Source organism: Stigmatopora argus, chromosome 14 (assembly GCF_051989625.1).
Source record: "Stigmatopora argus isolate UIUO_Sarg chromosome 14, RoL_Sarg_1.0, whole genome shotgun sequence".
NCBI classification, from domain to species: domain Eukaryota; kingdom Metazoa; phylum Chordata; class Actinopteri; order Syngnathiformes; family Syngnathidae; genus Stigmatopora; species Stigmatopora argus.
In genome coordinates this window covers 1755418-1771287 of record NC_135400.1, presented here as the reverse complement: position 1 = coordinate 1771287, position 15870 = coordinate 1755418, and the positions used below count along the sequence as shown (strand labels likewise).

Here is a 15870-nt window from a genome sequence, read left to right as displayed (position 1 = left end):
GAGCAGTGTTTTTTTCCCGTTAGTCATTGCGAATGGCGAGGCGATCACAATACGAGTTATATATACTACTCGTTGGCAAGTGGTCGTGCGTTATCCTATTGTGAGGACATTTGTGTGCATAATTTTCGGAATATTTTGAAGAGAATACAAAGCAAAGGTTGCATCTGAAATTCAGGGTGGAGGCGGTGCAAACAGAGCCAGGGAGAAGAAAGGTTTAAAAATGTAAAACAAAATTAGAATTAAGTTTAGTGTAAGGTTAGATGAAACTTATTTTTGAGTGTCTAAATCGTAATCCTAGTTCATTTAAATTTGTTTATGTTATGTTACGAGCGTTGCCGTGCAAAAAGTATCCCCCCTTGCCCCCCTCTCTGTCCCTCTCTCTCTCTACCCTCTGCGAAATTCGTCTAATTTTAGTTTTGTTAAACACATTTTAGTATACTATTAAACCACGAGTTATTTGATACTTTGTTAATAGATGGTGAATTAGAAAAAATAAAACATTTTTTCAATCCAATATCCTGTTTTTTGTGTTTTTTCAGAGGGTTGGAACAAATTAATTTGTTTTTAGTTCATTTCAATGGGAAACGTTAATTTGAGTTACGAGAAAATCGACATACGAGCTCAGTCCCGGAACGAATTAAGCTCGTTGTGAAATAATCTTGAAAGTAATCAAATAATGTTTCAATCTATGACATCACCTTCAATCCGTGTCATGGCCATGTCATAGAGACCTTCCATCCACATCACAACCATTGGTTTCAAAACCATGCATCTTTGTAATAGGGTATGTCCTTTGTTTATATGATTATATGTAGCCTTTAACATCATCAGTATCACCACCATCATCGGTGTCACTGTCGCGCTGCATCTTTGTAACAGGGAATTTGTATGTCCCTTGTCATAGAGAATTTGTATGTCATGAAATCTTGCCCTAAGTAAAATATTTTCTGTAGAAGTAGAGTCATCGGACCCTCCTGCAGAAGCTTAAAAATCTCACTCATCTGTCTCGGTGTGCTTTACTTGTGTTTGATCTTGTGAATGTTCATAGTGGATCGGACATTTTGGTGCCGAAAATACCCGGGATTCAAGATCTGTGGCATCGGGACGACGGGGAATCGAGAGGCCAAGATAACGTCAGCCATCCCCCATTTAGCGAAGGGGCCATTAGGGATTGGTCCCCCGTCACCCCGAGGTCCAGTGCCGAATCTCATCGAACCAGGACAAGCACCTGAGACAGTAAGGCGCGGTTAAAATTAATTCGTAAAATCAATCTAGCATAAGGCACCGTTTCCCTAGGAGAAATATGACTCACGTCTGGGACGTGATAATTATTCAAGTCGGGGACTTGAGACTACACAGGGGGGCAGTCCGGCACTGCCCAGAAACTTCTTCGGCGACTTCTTAAAACAGGCCTGAAATCAACTAAAGGTGAGCAGAATTCCTGTTTCTATAATGTCAAAATTCTGCTATTGGATTGTTTAAATTATTGAGAAGTCACAGTAGAAATTTCACTTATATAGTCCGAGTAATTGTTCAGGGAACATTTTCGTGATTATATATGAAATCAGGGATTTCATGATACTTGTAGTAGGTAAAGGAATCTGGAATTCTTAAGATTGTATTGAGGGGAGTCGCAACCCCCGTCAGGGATTTTCGGAGATTGTTAAAAAATAAAGTAAAAGTATAGAAATACCGTGCCAAGAGAGTGAGTAAAACAGAGCTCAATATAAAAGAAAAATAGAATAATAACTGATAGCATGCATAATCCTCATAGGGGGAAATAGATAAAACCAGGAGGTGCGTTGGGACGCACTTATAAAACAATGATTACCGCACAAAATAAGAAAATAAATGACTAAAGAGGCTACTTCGGCGGATAAATAAGATAACAAAATAAGTATTAAGAGATAATAAATTAAGACGGGACGTCCCTAGAGAGAAATAGAAAATCGACAATATTATGACATAGGTTATTTTCTCTAATCTACTTATTGTACATTTTAATTGTGTTAATAGTGAGCTACAGAAAATGGCTCTTATCTTGAGTAAACAAAACTGATGAGAAATTCAATAGGAATTCAGATAGCACAATTTAGCTATTTTAGCAAAATGAGTGATTTGTGATTTAGACTTAAGTATTAAGAATAATTTTGAATATTAATGATATCAAACATGACGACAATAATGCAAAAATGGCATTCATCCAAATTATTAGGTAAATTGTACCTAGCAGGTTTATGTAAAATAACGTATTGTATTAGCATCAAACAATTGATGTCAACCAAATGATGTTAACCTATTTCTTTTGAGAATGATTGGTGCTGATAGGTCAGCAAAAGGAGGTGAGCTGCCAAGAAGCCCAGACATGGGATTGCGGTCTTCACCGGTGATGAAAATTTGCAGACCACCGATGTCTGATTATGAGTCTGAGCGTGAATGGTTGTCTGTCTTTTTGTGTTTTTTATTGGCTGACCACCGAGATATGATCAATCGATTAGATGTCAAAGTGGAAAATGATTTAGAAACTTGGAATCAATTTCTGAAATTGCCAAAAAGGCCCTTTCAGGGATGGCAGCGACAAATTATGGAAAAAATAGATTTCACCAAATTAAATTTTTGATGAAAATGCAGCAGCAGTACTCACAATGTTAAACTTGAAGTGAAGGAACACATCTGCTATGCGAAATGCGGAATTTGATAGCACTGAGATGGAAAAACAAAGACAGTGCATGATATGGAATTCCAAAGAACCATTGATTTATAGTAATAATGGCACCCAAATTGTGTTAATCCATGAAAAGGGGTGAAAGCGTTTCAATTGAGACTAAACCTTGTTACAGAGTAAATGATCAGAAAGAAAAAAGAAACTAAAATGGATAGAAATGTAACTAGATTTTAACTTCATGACTGACTATTGAAAAATTAAGAAAATATTAGGAAAAATATTGATTAAGAAAGTTTTATGGGAGATGATAGACAAACTCCAAAGACAATGGAATGTTACATTTGATTAAAAAAAGACTGCAAATTGGGATATTTTGAATTTCAAACAACTGAGTTTAATATGCAACGCGATACACATTATTGAATGAATTGGGACTTGACTAGTATGCATTTATAAGTAATGAGTTTTAATTGCTCTAAAGGACAGTTAAGCTAAAAATATTAACCTTGACAAACAAGGGGTGGTTACATTTTAGTGGGTTCAATTCTTTTCAGAATTATAGATGTGTGCATTTGTTTCTGGATATTAATTGATGTGAATGTAACTGTTGCAGAGAACTGGAAAGCTGTTTTCCTGAGGAGAAAGCCTGGTTTGCTTTTTGTATTTTTCTTTTTTTATTATGATTACTTAGTTTGTGTAATTACAGGAAAGGAAAAAACAAATATAGTTCTTGAACTTAACAAGAAAGCAGTGATCAAAATAGAATACCAGCTAACTATTTAATTTTGACTGATAAGGCATTTAGATTTTCACAAACTATAGTGATGGAATAAGTAAGATTTATGATTTTTGTTCATTGGAGTATTAAGCCCAACCAAATAGCTGTATGCAAATGTAAGGCACAGTCTGCGGAAGACTTGTGCACAGCTAAAGGCCTGCCGTGCCTACCAAAAAAATCTATTCCAAAACTGAGCCATGGGTGGAGCCATGTCTCAACAGGGGAGATGATGGACAAATGATGGTCCCAGAGGTCTAAATACCTACTTTAAATTTTTTTTGTTGGTCCCAGAGGTCTAAATACCTACTTTAATTTTTTTTTGTAGGAACTGTTAAATTTATAACAGACATAACCTCAGGCCCAAACGAGGGCATCCCGATTCGAGTCATAAAAAGGAAGTCCTGGTCCTTGCCATGCTGGGAAGGCCCATTCGTGGTTCAACTCACCACCCCCACAGCAGTAAGGATCGGTGAAAGGTGGACGTGGATTCACTAATCCCAGGTCAAGGTAGTTCGAGACATAGGTGACTCTGAGTAGACTGGAAGTCGGACGGTTCCCAAACCTTTGTCCGTGAAACACTCATCTGACGTCTACTCACCTGCACAACCACCTAACCTTGACCTCCCATAGACATGTGGCGCCCCACACCAAGCTATGACAAGATCAGTGCCACAAAACAGGAACCAGGTGGAGTTCATAACTTCAGAGCAAGATTTGAAGAAGTGTTCAAAACTCACAGTGGGATCATGGAAGACCAAAATGACCAAGGGGTGTACCAAGCTCAACTGAGACAAGGGTTCCTGGAAGGGTTCGTGCAGAAGTACTGTGTCACATACCGAACCATGCCAATGAATCAACTAATGGAGTGGGTGATTCATGCTGAGGAGAGACACCGCCAAAAGCAGACAAGCGCAGGAGTCAATATTCTGACCCAAGCCATGGCCTCATTGGTGAACCAAGGGTCATCAGAAGTATTCTACCAACAAGGACGTGGAAGAGGAAGAGGCCGAGGAAGACCCGGCCCACCAAGAAGAGCAAACCCAGAAGGCAAGTGTTACAATTGTGGACAGAGAGGACACTTTGCTCGAGACTGCAAAAATCCACACAGGGGGAACCAGAGACCCCCACCGTTCAACCTTGAACATCAATATCAAGAATGACGCCAGAGGGAAGAGAAACAGAAGCCTAACAGAGAGGACGAAACTGAAGAAAGTGATGAGGAGGACGAAGCTCGCCAGCAGAAGTGTTAGACTTAACCGAAATCATGTCCACCCTCCGGGACAAGACAGCAAACCATACTACACCTTACTGGTGGGAAAAAGACAAACACCAATAACATTCTTATGTGACACTGGAGCAGATAAATCAGTCATCAAAGACCAAGTGCCAGGATTGATACCAGGAAGAGAATGGATCACTGTGATTGGAGCAGGAGGACACATGGAACTATTGAAGAAGTCGAGGAAGATAAAAATAACAGATGAAAATGGACGAAACCACGAAGCAAAGTTCATCCTGAGTAATAACTGTCCTGTGAACCTCCTGGGAAGAGACCTACTCCGTAAACTGGGAATCAGCCTTATCCCCACAGATGATGGCATGAAACCAGTACACAGATGGGAGGAGATGGAGATCCAAGTAGTCGAAGGTCAAGAGGAACCTCGTACGTTCTACTCCCTAGATTTAGCAACACAAGGGCCCTCATCTGTAGTCCGACAGTTAAAAACCAAAGTTGAAGATGTAGATGGCCAAGCACAAACCCACTGGCGACTACACATCACCATGAAGTTTGGGAAACCCTGAACAGAATTTGTTAAACAGTTCGAGCGACTAGGACCCCAACTAGTTCGATTGGAGTACCTGTACACCACGACAGAGGGAGATGTGGCCACCTCAGTGGACTTGCCACCTCAAGCGGAAAAACTCCTACAGTTTGGGATAACACCCCACGTGCCCATAAAGAGCAAACCCCACAGGCCCTGGAAGGACCTAGGACGCATGGTGCGATTTCTGGAGACCAGAAGCGAGGAGTCGTGGTCACATCAGACTCCGACAGCCAGCGGACTGATGATCTACTGATAACACAAACACAAATGTCGTTCCTGTCACCAGCAAGACACCTGGCCATAACAGCTACATTGTTATCGCAACCCCATCTCACCGTAAAGCGATGCAATACCTTGAATCCAGCACACGCTAGTAGCTTACAGCAACATACAGTACCACCGCATGTCAAACCATGCTGGAGAATCTCGCACTCCTTTGAAGTGTGACGAATCCCAGGATGCCGTGTCCTCTGTGTAAATGTTTGTTTTGACTATTAAGATGGTGCCCTGACAAGTGATTTTGTTATTTTCCATACCCTGCGAAGAGTAACTGATGATGATGTTTGTATTTTAAAACCCGTAGAGGAAGGATACAAATTGATGTGATTAATAAAAATGATTTTAGTTACTATAGGGGGGAAATGTGAAATAATCTTGAAAGTAATCAAATAATGTTTCAATCTATGACATCACCTTAAATCCGTGTCATGGCCATGTCATAGAGACCTTCCATCCACATCACAACCATCGGTTTCAAAACCATGCATCTTTGTAATAGGGTATGTCCTTTGTTTATATGGTTATATGTAGCCTTTAACATCATCAGTATCAGCACCATCATCGGTGTCACTGTCGCGCTGCATCTTTGTAACAGGGAATTTGTATGTCCCTTGTCATAGAGAATTTGTATGTCATGAAATCTTGCCCTAAGTAAAATATTTTCTGTAGAAGTAGAGTCATCGGACCCTCCTTAAAAATCTCACTCATCTGTCTCAGTGTGCTTTACTTGTGTTTGATCTTGTGAATGTTCATAGTGCATCGGACACTCGTATCTCGAGGTACCACTGTGCTAATATTTAGTTAAAATTTGCAAGACCTTCAATTGTCCTATTACTTAATACAGTGGTATATTGACTTAAGAAATTAATTCGTTCCAGATGTGTTTTTTTAACTCATATTTTTCCTAAGTAGAGATGCATTTTACATGTTAAAGCTTTACTTTTTTCCAACCCGTTCTAAGATCCCCAATATCATCCCCAAAACCTTGTAAGAATGATAAAAGTATACCTATTTTGACGTATGAAATAAAAAAAATAAAAAAGAGAAAATCATTTATTAATTAAAATTAATAAGGCATGCAAAGACATTTTTCATTGGGATAGATGGTTGTGTGCATAGTTGAGGGCAGAGAAGGAGGGAAATGTTTTGCAGCTGTGTTAGCATACGTACACACACATAAACACAACTTCAAATTATGTTACGTTTGGTGAAATATCGAATATAATCGAACCAACGACCATTGCCTTTGGCGAGCTGGGTTTGTTAACACTTTAATAACAGCATGTTTCTTGTTTTTACATGCACCATAACTTTCTTGGGCCCATAATGAAAAGATAAGAATAAAGCTGCATTAAGCATGCAAAGAAAAACTCAAGAAGCAACGTTAGAACTTCATGAAGAATGAGGGTCAAAGGTACACAAATCAGGAACTCACTGCCAGAGTGAGTCCACCATAGTCCCGCAAAAAGATGAAAAAATGATTTCACGGAATAAGGCTTTATAAATGGCTTGTGCTGTCAGTACTAGAATTCCGTTAGGCATGACCTAGCCAACTGAAAATCATACTCCGTGTTTGCTAATGTTGATGCTAATGTGTTTAGCATGTTTCCTTTGTCAACACAATCGTGCATGTTCGAATCATCCGAGGCAGAAACAATTCTGAAGAACACAGTGTGTTTCTGAGTGTTTCTCTGAATCTCCAGAAAAATGCAGAGCTGCCAACCTCCATTCACCCCATTTCAGGAGTAACCTTGTCCCATTTCCGGAGTTTATCCGGAGTGAATGTCATTCACGCAAAATCAATATGCGCTGAAGTCGCACAAGACGAATCATCCGTCAGAACTTGTAACTCGGATGATTCAAAATGCTCTCGTGTTACCGAATTCTTCCAGTTTACATTGCAATTGAATCAAGATGGCGGAGGCCGTAGCGGTGGTGCGAATTTTGAGGCCTTTAAATGGGAAATTTGGTACTTTTCCGAAATAGTTGCTTCAAAAAAAATTAACTGAATTTTTTTTGGGATTTCCGTAGTTTGGGGAGGTTGTCCGGAGTTTGCCTTGGATTTCCGGATAAACTCCTGAAATTCCGGAGTAGTTGGCAGCTCTGAAAATTGTACATTTTATTGTTTGAGGCCCGGCGGAGGAGTGGTTGGCGCGTCGGTATCACAGCTCTAGTTTCCCGGGTTCAAATCCAGGTCTGTCCAACTGTGTGGAGTTTGCATGTTCTCCCCGGGCCTGCGTGGGTTTCTTCCGGCTACTCCGGTTTCCACCCACATTCCAAAACATGCAAGGTAGGCTGATTGGACACGCTAAATTGCCCCTAGGTATGGGTGTGAGTGTGCATGGTTGTCCGTCCCTTGTGCCCTGCGATCGGCTGGCCACCGATCCAGGCTATCCCCCACCTCTGGCCCGGAGTCACCTGCGATAGGCTCCAGCTCCCCCCCTGACCCTAATGAGGATAAAGCATTTCAGAAAATGAGATGAGATGAGATTTTATTGTTTTTAAAAATGATCAATACCCATAAGTCTCTGTCTGCATATCTTGTGTCACCCCTTATAAAGTGCGAATTTCCAATTGTAGTGTAATAGAGTATTATCTTGACATACGAGTGCCCTGACATACGAGCAATTTGAGATACGAGTAAAATTTTAAGCAAATATTTATCTTGAGATACGAGACAAATTTTGATATACGTCATACAGCGAACGCGAGAGGCTGCTTATAAGAACATCATGGCCACTGTTTTTCTCCCCGGAACTCCCTCGTGTAAATGTATCTACGAGCACAGGGGGGAGCATTACATTTTTTCTGTGGTTTTTTCCCCGTGAGTCAGTGCAGATTGGCAGAGCTTGCTCGCTAATACGAGAGGAGTACTACTTCCCGGGCAAGTTGGCAAGTGGTCGTGTGTTATCCTATTCTGAGGACATTTGTTTGCATCATTTTCTGAATATTTTGAACAACACTTGATAGGTTCCTTTTAAAAACCAGCTGAAAGTCAGGGTGGAGGCGGGCCAAATGAAGCAAACCCGGGAGAAGAAAGTTTTTTTTACCTTCTTTAAAACAAAATTAGAATTGAGTTTTGTTTAAAGTTAGATTACATTTATTTTTTGTGTGTCTGTATCGTAATCCAAGTTCATTTAAATTTGTTTACCTTATGTTACGAGCGCGTTGCCGTACAAAAAGTCTCTCTCTTTCCCCTCCGCGAAATCCGTCTAATTTTAGTACTATTAAACATCATAACCACTAGTTATTTGTTACTCTGTAAATAGACGGCGAATTAGAACAAATAAACTGTTTTTCCATTCCGATATCCTGTTTTTTTGTGTTTTTTTTCAGTGTTGGAATGAATTAATTTGTATTTAGTAGTCCATTTCTATGGGAAACGTTGATTTGACATACAAGTAAATCGACATATGAGCTCAGTCCCGGGACGCATTAAGGTCGTATCTCAAGGTACTACTGTATATAAAATTGTGAATAAAACCAACACTTAAATTAACAACGAAAATACCAAATGAATCTACACCATCAGGTGGCCCACCCAAAACTAAAACTTCAAAAATCAGATCAAAACAGAACTTATTTTCAAAGAGATTCATGTAGAAGGGAATTATCAAAATGACCTTACAGAATCTATAATGTAGTGCGTACCGTATTTACTCGCATATAAACCGCCCGTTTGTATAAGCCCCACCCTTAAAATTGCCCTAAAATGGTTGGATTTTACAATTTCTCGCGTATATGCCGTGATTCCCAATTCTCACCTTCATATTCATGTTTTTAATAGGGAGTACCAATGTGTTACTTTGAACAAAAAATAAAACCTTACCCAGGTTTAGACGGCAGTGCCCTAGGTAAGATGGCTGCCCGGGACCTAGGTAAGATGGCTGTGCCCTGAGCGAGCAATTTTCACATTTTATGCAAGATACGTATGTTTTTTTGTCTCCTGAATTTCATTCATAGACGTCAAAATAAATGTTGTTTAGCGTTTGATCTGTTTATCTTTTCTCTATTTTGAAGTATTGACTGCATTCGCTTGTGTCATGACGTCACAACGCCATTGCGTCATGACGTCACGGCGTCATTTTGTAGTGACGTCATTGAGCCATGGGGGTGTCAACTTGCAGTTTTGTGCATGTCGTGTTTTTATGCGCATATAAGCCGTACCCTCGATTCAGTCATCTTTTTTTTGTCCGACAAAAGCGGTTATATGTGAGTAAATATGGTAATTTGATTGTCAACTATTTTTAAATAATTAATAGTTAGTTTTGATATCAAAATTATCAATCAAAACTAAATGTAGAGATGTTACAAAGAGTAGTGATCAGTGGGCAAAATAAGATGCTTGTACATCACTTTTTATTGTAATGTTTCATGCAAGGCACATTGATCGAGATGATATCAAATTATTTAGTTGCTCATGTGATGGGGAGCTAACAATTGAAAAGATGGGTAAAACACACCATTTTCCAAGTTGTTGCTGAATGAAGAGTTTTTCTGCTTCGTTGCCTGCCGGGACTCTTTCATCCAGGGAAATATCTGCTTAGCCAAAGTTGGATTGGATGGCAGTGAAGAGGAGGTAAAGGAAGTGGAGGATGATGTAGAGGAGGAAGAATTTGATGACCTTATGTGCCCTAATTTGGGGGTTGACAAGGCACCAACATTGCACCCTGGCTGAAAAACTACAGTATTACCATTGCTTGAATTGGGAGCCAATGGTGGGGAGATTTGAGAACCAGTGCAGTGATCAGGAGGCAGGGTGGGCCTCATGCAAATGCTGTTTGGCTCCTTGATTTTGGACGGCTGTTGCTGCTGCTGGTGCGTACTGCTACCACCCAATGACTGCAAAGAGCAGGCAGATTGGTGGTAAGAGTCAACATCCAGTTGGGTTTCTGCCTGGAAAGTTTGCTGATGAGATCCTGGGACTTCATAGGTCCCAAAGCCATTGACAGGGGCAGTGGCTGTCCCCTGCATCTGATAGGATGCATATCCACCAAAAAGATTTGAATTGTCATAGTATGTTGTCTTCTGCATGTCTGCGGAATGTGGCAAAGTCTTCTTTAGCGCTGGCCCTTGTTGAGAACCACTGCTAGAAGACCATTTGGCACCCAGGGTCACATGACAGTGTCTTTCCAACGGCCCCTTGCAATTTGACCTAAAAGGTTAGGAAAAGCAGAAATAAGAAATGAGATAGATAAATCCATCTTCTGCCACTGAAAGGCGCCATGACATGAATAGAAACCAGCGCTTTTCTTCTTTCATACCCCCACCCTCCTTTTGAGCCAAGCACAGGCTGCAGATGCTACAGTGGTGGGGGCACGAGGAGGGCAGACCTCTTTCTTTACACACATGCGAGGGCAAACACACATATATCAAAGAAAGTCACACAAATAAACATCCCCACACATTCTAGATATACTAGTGATGTTTGGCTTAATGCACTAACATGCATTAGGTATGATTTTGAAATAACTTTATAATAACAACATTTGCGTGAATATGAAAACCTAAATTTCTACAATACTTATTATAAATAGGACGGCCCAGTAGCCGAGTGATTCGTGCGTTGGCCTAAGAGTTCTGGGATCAAGGGTTTCATCCCAAGTTCGGACTTTCTTGTGTGGAATTTGCATGTTCTCCCCATGTTCTAAATTGCTCCTTGATATGAATGTGAGTGTGAATGGTTTTCCATCTCCAGGTGCCCTGCAATTGGCTGGCCATCAATTCAAGGTGTCCCTGCCTGCTGCCCATGAAATTTGCTCCAGAACCCCCTATAACCCTTGTGAGGATAGGTGGTACGGAGAATGAATGGATGAATGTAGTTGAATACATCAGGGGTCACAACACACAGCAAGCTAAGTATTTGCTAAAAATAACACATTTCCTTGCATTTATTCAACTGCACCTCGAGCTATGTGTAGTTGTTTCATTAGATAATGTAGCTGCCTTGGTGTTAATCATAATGACTGTAAAATTAGTTTTATAATGTCAGCGCCAAATTGGTCAATAGGCTATACAGTCATACCTTGAGATACGAGCTTAATGCGTTCCGGGACTGAGCTTGTATGTCGATTTACTCGTATCTGAAATCAACGTTTCCAATAGAAATTAACTAAATACAAGTTAATTCGTTCACACCCTATGAAAAATAGACCAAAAACAGGACATTACAATGGAAAAACATTTTCATTGGTTTTAATTCACCATCTACTAACAGAGTAACAAATAACTAGTGGTTATGATGTTTAATAATAAAATGAAACGCAGAGTTCGCGGATGGGAGACAAAGAGAGAGAAAGGAGAGAGAGAGATAGATAGAGAGAGAGAGAGAGAGAGAGACAGAGAGAGAGAGAGACAGAGAGAGAGACAGAGAGAGAGAGAGAGAGAGAGAGAGAGAGAGAGACAGACAGAGAGAGAGAGAGAGAGAGAGGGAGAGAGAGAGAGAGAGAGAGAGAGAGAGAGAGAGAGAGAGAGAGAGAGAGAGAGACTTGACGGATGTGCTCATAACGTAACATAAACTTCAAATCTCAAAATTTGTCTCGTATCTCAAGGTAAATATTTGCTCGGAATTTTACTCGTATCTCAAATTCTTCATATGTCGGGGAACTCGTATTCCAAGTTTACTGTATACTAAATTGACTAACCCAGCTAGCCCCTCAATGCTGCTAATTAAAATGTTTTTGTAGTCATACATTAGGTAAATTTGTTCACAAAACATGCTCCAGGATCCCCCATCCCCACGCGAGTGAGGATAAAGTAGTTCAGAAAATGAATGAATGACTGTTTATCACATAAATAAATAATACAAACATTTTTTATGGATACCTGATTATATTATCTATTATTTATTTTTGCATTACTTGCTCAATAGGTTTGAAGCTAGTTTTCCTATTAGGCGGGCACGAAGGAAAAGAAGAAGGGATAAATGGACAGTAGGTAGATGGGTAGACAGAGACAGACAAGTAGGCAAAATAAAACATTTTAGATGAAGATGTTGTCTCTGCACACAGAATATTCCAGTCTAGTTTATGAAAAAGTATTTATGATATTTAATAGAAAACAATGGGGTGGCCCAGTGGATGAGTGTTTAGCATGTCGATCTCACACTACTGAGGTCGAGGGTTCAATCCCAGGTCCAGACCTTCCTGTGTGGAGTTTGAATATTCCCCCCAGGTTTCCTCCCACATCCTCAAAACCATTCAGGTTTTAGCATGTTAAACACTATACATTACCCCTATGTATGAGTTTGAGCACGATTGCTTCTCTATCTACTTGTAACCTGCGGTTGTCTGGCCACCGATTCAGGGTCTCTCTCATGTGGTGCCCGTAATTGGCTGGTTTACAGCCCACGATACTAGTGAGGAAAATGAATGAATTAATTCATATTAAAGATATGAAAAATAGATGAGATGAGAAATGAAAAATATTTAATTAGTATGGAAACAATTATCCTACAATTTACATTGTTTTTTTTAACCAATACTTTTTTTATCATCCGAAGATGACACAGAGCAGTTTCTGTCAGTTGTCCACATGTCACACATGCCAGCCATTTATCTTCCGCTAGACAAGCTGGAATCCTAATTATTTACTCTGAGGAATAGTCGGAAGCAGAGGGAGAAAGGAAAGGGATGGGAGCAGCATCAGTGTGGGTAGAAGGACTATGTTATTAAATCATAGCAGTTTCACAAATTAAAAGGGCCACATATTGTCTCTGCCTCTGACTTGTACAGGCTTCAGTTTAATGAAAACACACACTTTCTTAGACATCACCCCGAAATATATGCTAGTTATGACAAATGCATGCACAAAAACAAAAACAAAGGAAAGAGCAATGGAGGGTAGACAAGACGGCCTTGGTGCCCTGTTACTGCTTCATCCTGTGATATAAAATTACAAATGGCGCCTGAAATAACACACCATGAAAACCACGAGAAGGAAAACCAGTATATAATCGTTACTGAAAATTCTATGAAAATTTCCTACATTTAATTCTTAAATGCTAAGGTATTACAGAGATCAATTGTGTGATCTGGTCTGTGTCATTGGGCTCTAATCACCGGTTCGCAGAACGAAATCAGTCCATAAACCAATTGGTGCTGGTCCGTCGGATAAATAAATAATCATGTTTTAAACTCCATGCATACGAGGCGTTTAAAGAGCGTTTATAGAGATAAAAAGCCAACCGCCAATGGTTGCCAGATCTCAAAGACTCCAAACCAATCACACTGTAAATAAATAACTCACCCAGTTCAGCGGGAAGTTCGCCCAATAATGCCTCAACACTATTACACCTTCGCATGCACACAGAAGAAAACGGAAAAGACTGCCGAATTGCTTAAATATTTAATATTGCACCCTTTATTTTCCTTTTAGATGAGGCTTGAACAAACTCCTATTTCTGACGAGACTGCTGTTTTCTCTCCTTTTTTAATTTTAACAAGAGGTGCGTTTTCTGTCACCTCGGAAATCACAGTATCACCAACAATAACTTCAATTGCAATAGGGAATGATATTGACGGAACACGGAGTTTAAAATTCGTAAACATCAATTACACAAAGGGGTTGCCTCTAAATCCAAGTAAAACAAATCACAATCTCCTACATAAGGCTGGACACGCACTGTAAGTATGCCGCGTTTCCCAGATTTTAACGTGTCACCGCTCTACGTTCTCACGACGCAGCTGCTCTTCCTCCAGGTCCGAGTCGCCGAAGCTTGTAGTAAAGAAACCTATTCAGTGACTATGTCGGTCGGACCGTTACATATATGCGTTTTCTTGATCTTTTCCCAGCTTTAGGAGGCTTGAAAAGTGAAACTAATGAAAGGTCGTCGTCGTAGATAACACCCCCGCCACCCCCAGAGACCGCAAGAAAACAGGAAAAGCTTTACCAGTCCGCGGTGAGAAGAGGGTTGGGGATCGCTGGTCTGTGTAATTGACATGTTATTAAATAATTCATAATACACAATTTTGAGGGTATCACTAACAATAAACAGATTAATTGTGCTAATTTAGGAAGCATGAAATCTAGAGTCCTTGTAAAATCTGCTACAAAACGGCCAGGCATATTTTTCTTAAAAAGGGGAGGGGGCGTCAGCGACTGAATAATGGAAGATAAATGCCAAAAAAAAAAGAATTTAGATATGCAAATAAGGTTCGGAGGGTTCGGGCCGTATAGCCATAAGACAGTATACAGTGAACTCTCGTTGAACCGACATCACACGGGGCATACACAACCGAGACAGCTCAAAACAGGACTATGCGCAAACCACATGACATTTCTGCTTTGTTGTCAGAGTTTGTGCTTTGCCGTCTGGCCTGCCCGCTGGCTTACCTTTATTAGCACCGGCGGTCCCGGTAAAACGTGCCGAAAGTGCCCAGAAAGATCGCATTATAGATTAGTCTTCATTATGACATTTCTTCATCATGTGAAAAAAATGATTGAATTATTAATCCTTTCGTTTCCCAGTTCTCCGTTTTTTTCTGCCAAATCCTCTCCTACGTTTTCTCTCCTAGCAGGCGACCGCTTGCAGCCGCTGAAACCGCCACCACAACACCAGCTCCTGGCGCCAGCGGCCGCGGAGTGTGGAAATCCGGACGCCGTGGGACATGAACGGTCAGCGGATGATAGATTTGGGGGGAAAAGGTTGGACTTTGGATCCAGGTTTTAAGGACAGGGGCTGATAAAGCCAATGCCGAAAGGCGATAGCTCGCATATACACTGAACAAGCTTTACCGGGAGACCGTCTGTGTCCGGTTCAAGACCCCCGCCCCCCTCTACATTTCACCCCAGAACCAGCCCTGCCTGCTTCCACCACTGCTGTTTGGTAACAATAGCCTCAAACATGTTTCTTTTTCAGTATGTATCGCTCAGACTACCCAACACACTCAGAGAGCCGTAAAGGCACACGCCCGCAACAAAATATGAGAGCCTTTATGATTACACTGTCATATTTTTCAATTTGATTTTTGTTACTCCGTTCTCTCCCTTGGCATCCTGAACGTCTCACTGTATGCGTCGAACCTGTTTTACCTTCACCGACACTTCCAAGAAAATGCTGGTGAAATCTGAATAAAATTCAGGGTGCTGTACATTTTAGACTTATTGTTTTGGGTCTACCGTGGCTATTGGCGTTTTTCGTCAACATACACCTCTTCAACATAAAACTTATTGGATCGAACGCAAATACAGCTAATGATTATTGCTGTCTCATCAAATCAATTAAAACGAATGCTTAATAGTAGGATGCTTTGCGCTGAAACAGACGAGGGACTTTCATCAGGATGTTATGTTTGAAATCTTCAAATTCTTGGCCTATAGAG

The 15870-nt window shown here is 40.6% G+C and overlaps 3 long non-coding RNA genes across 3 annotated transcripts; 2 read left to right on the top strand and 1 right to left on the bottom strand.

Annotated features, from left to right (window-relative positions):
* The first annotated feature begins 820 nt into the window (after positions 1-820).
* LOC144088168 (uncharacterized) lies at positions 821-6257 on the top strand. Its single transcript, XR_013304819.1, has 2 exons — positions 821-1428; positions 2311-6257. It is a non-coding gene; the product is annotated as an uncharacterized LOC144088168 (long non-coding RNA).
* Positions 6258-9888: 3631 nt separating this feature from the next.
* On the bottom strand, positions 9889-15297 carry LOC144088167 (uncharacterized). The gene is made up of 2 exons (XR_013304818.1): positions 14882-15297; positions 9889-10703 (listed from the first exon to the last, which is right to left on the bottom strand). It is a non-coding gene; the product is annotated as an uncharacterized LOC144088167 (long non-coding RNA).
* LOC144088169 (uncharacterized) lies at positions 14006-15646 on the top strand. The gene is made up of 3 exons (XR_013304820.1): positions 14006-14247; positions 14341-14447; positions 15067-15646. It is a non-coding gene; the product is annotated as an uncharacterized LOC144088169 (long non-coding RNA).
* The last annotated feature ends 224 nt before the right edge of the window (positions 15647-15870 follow it).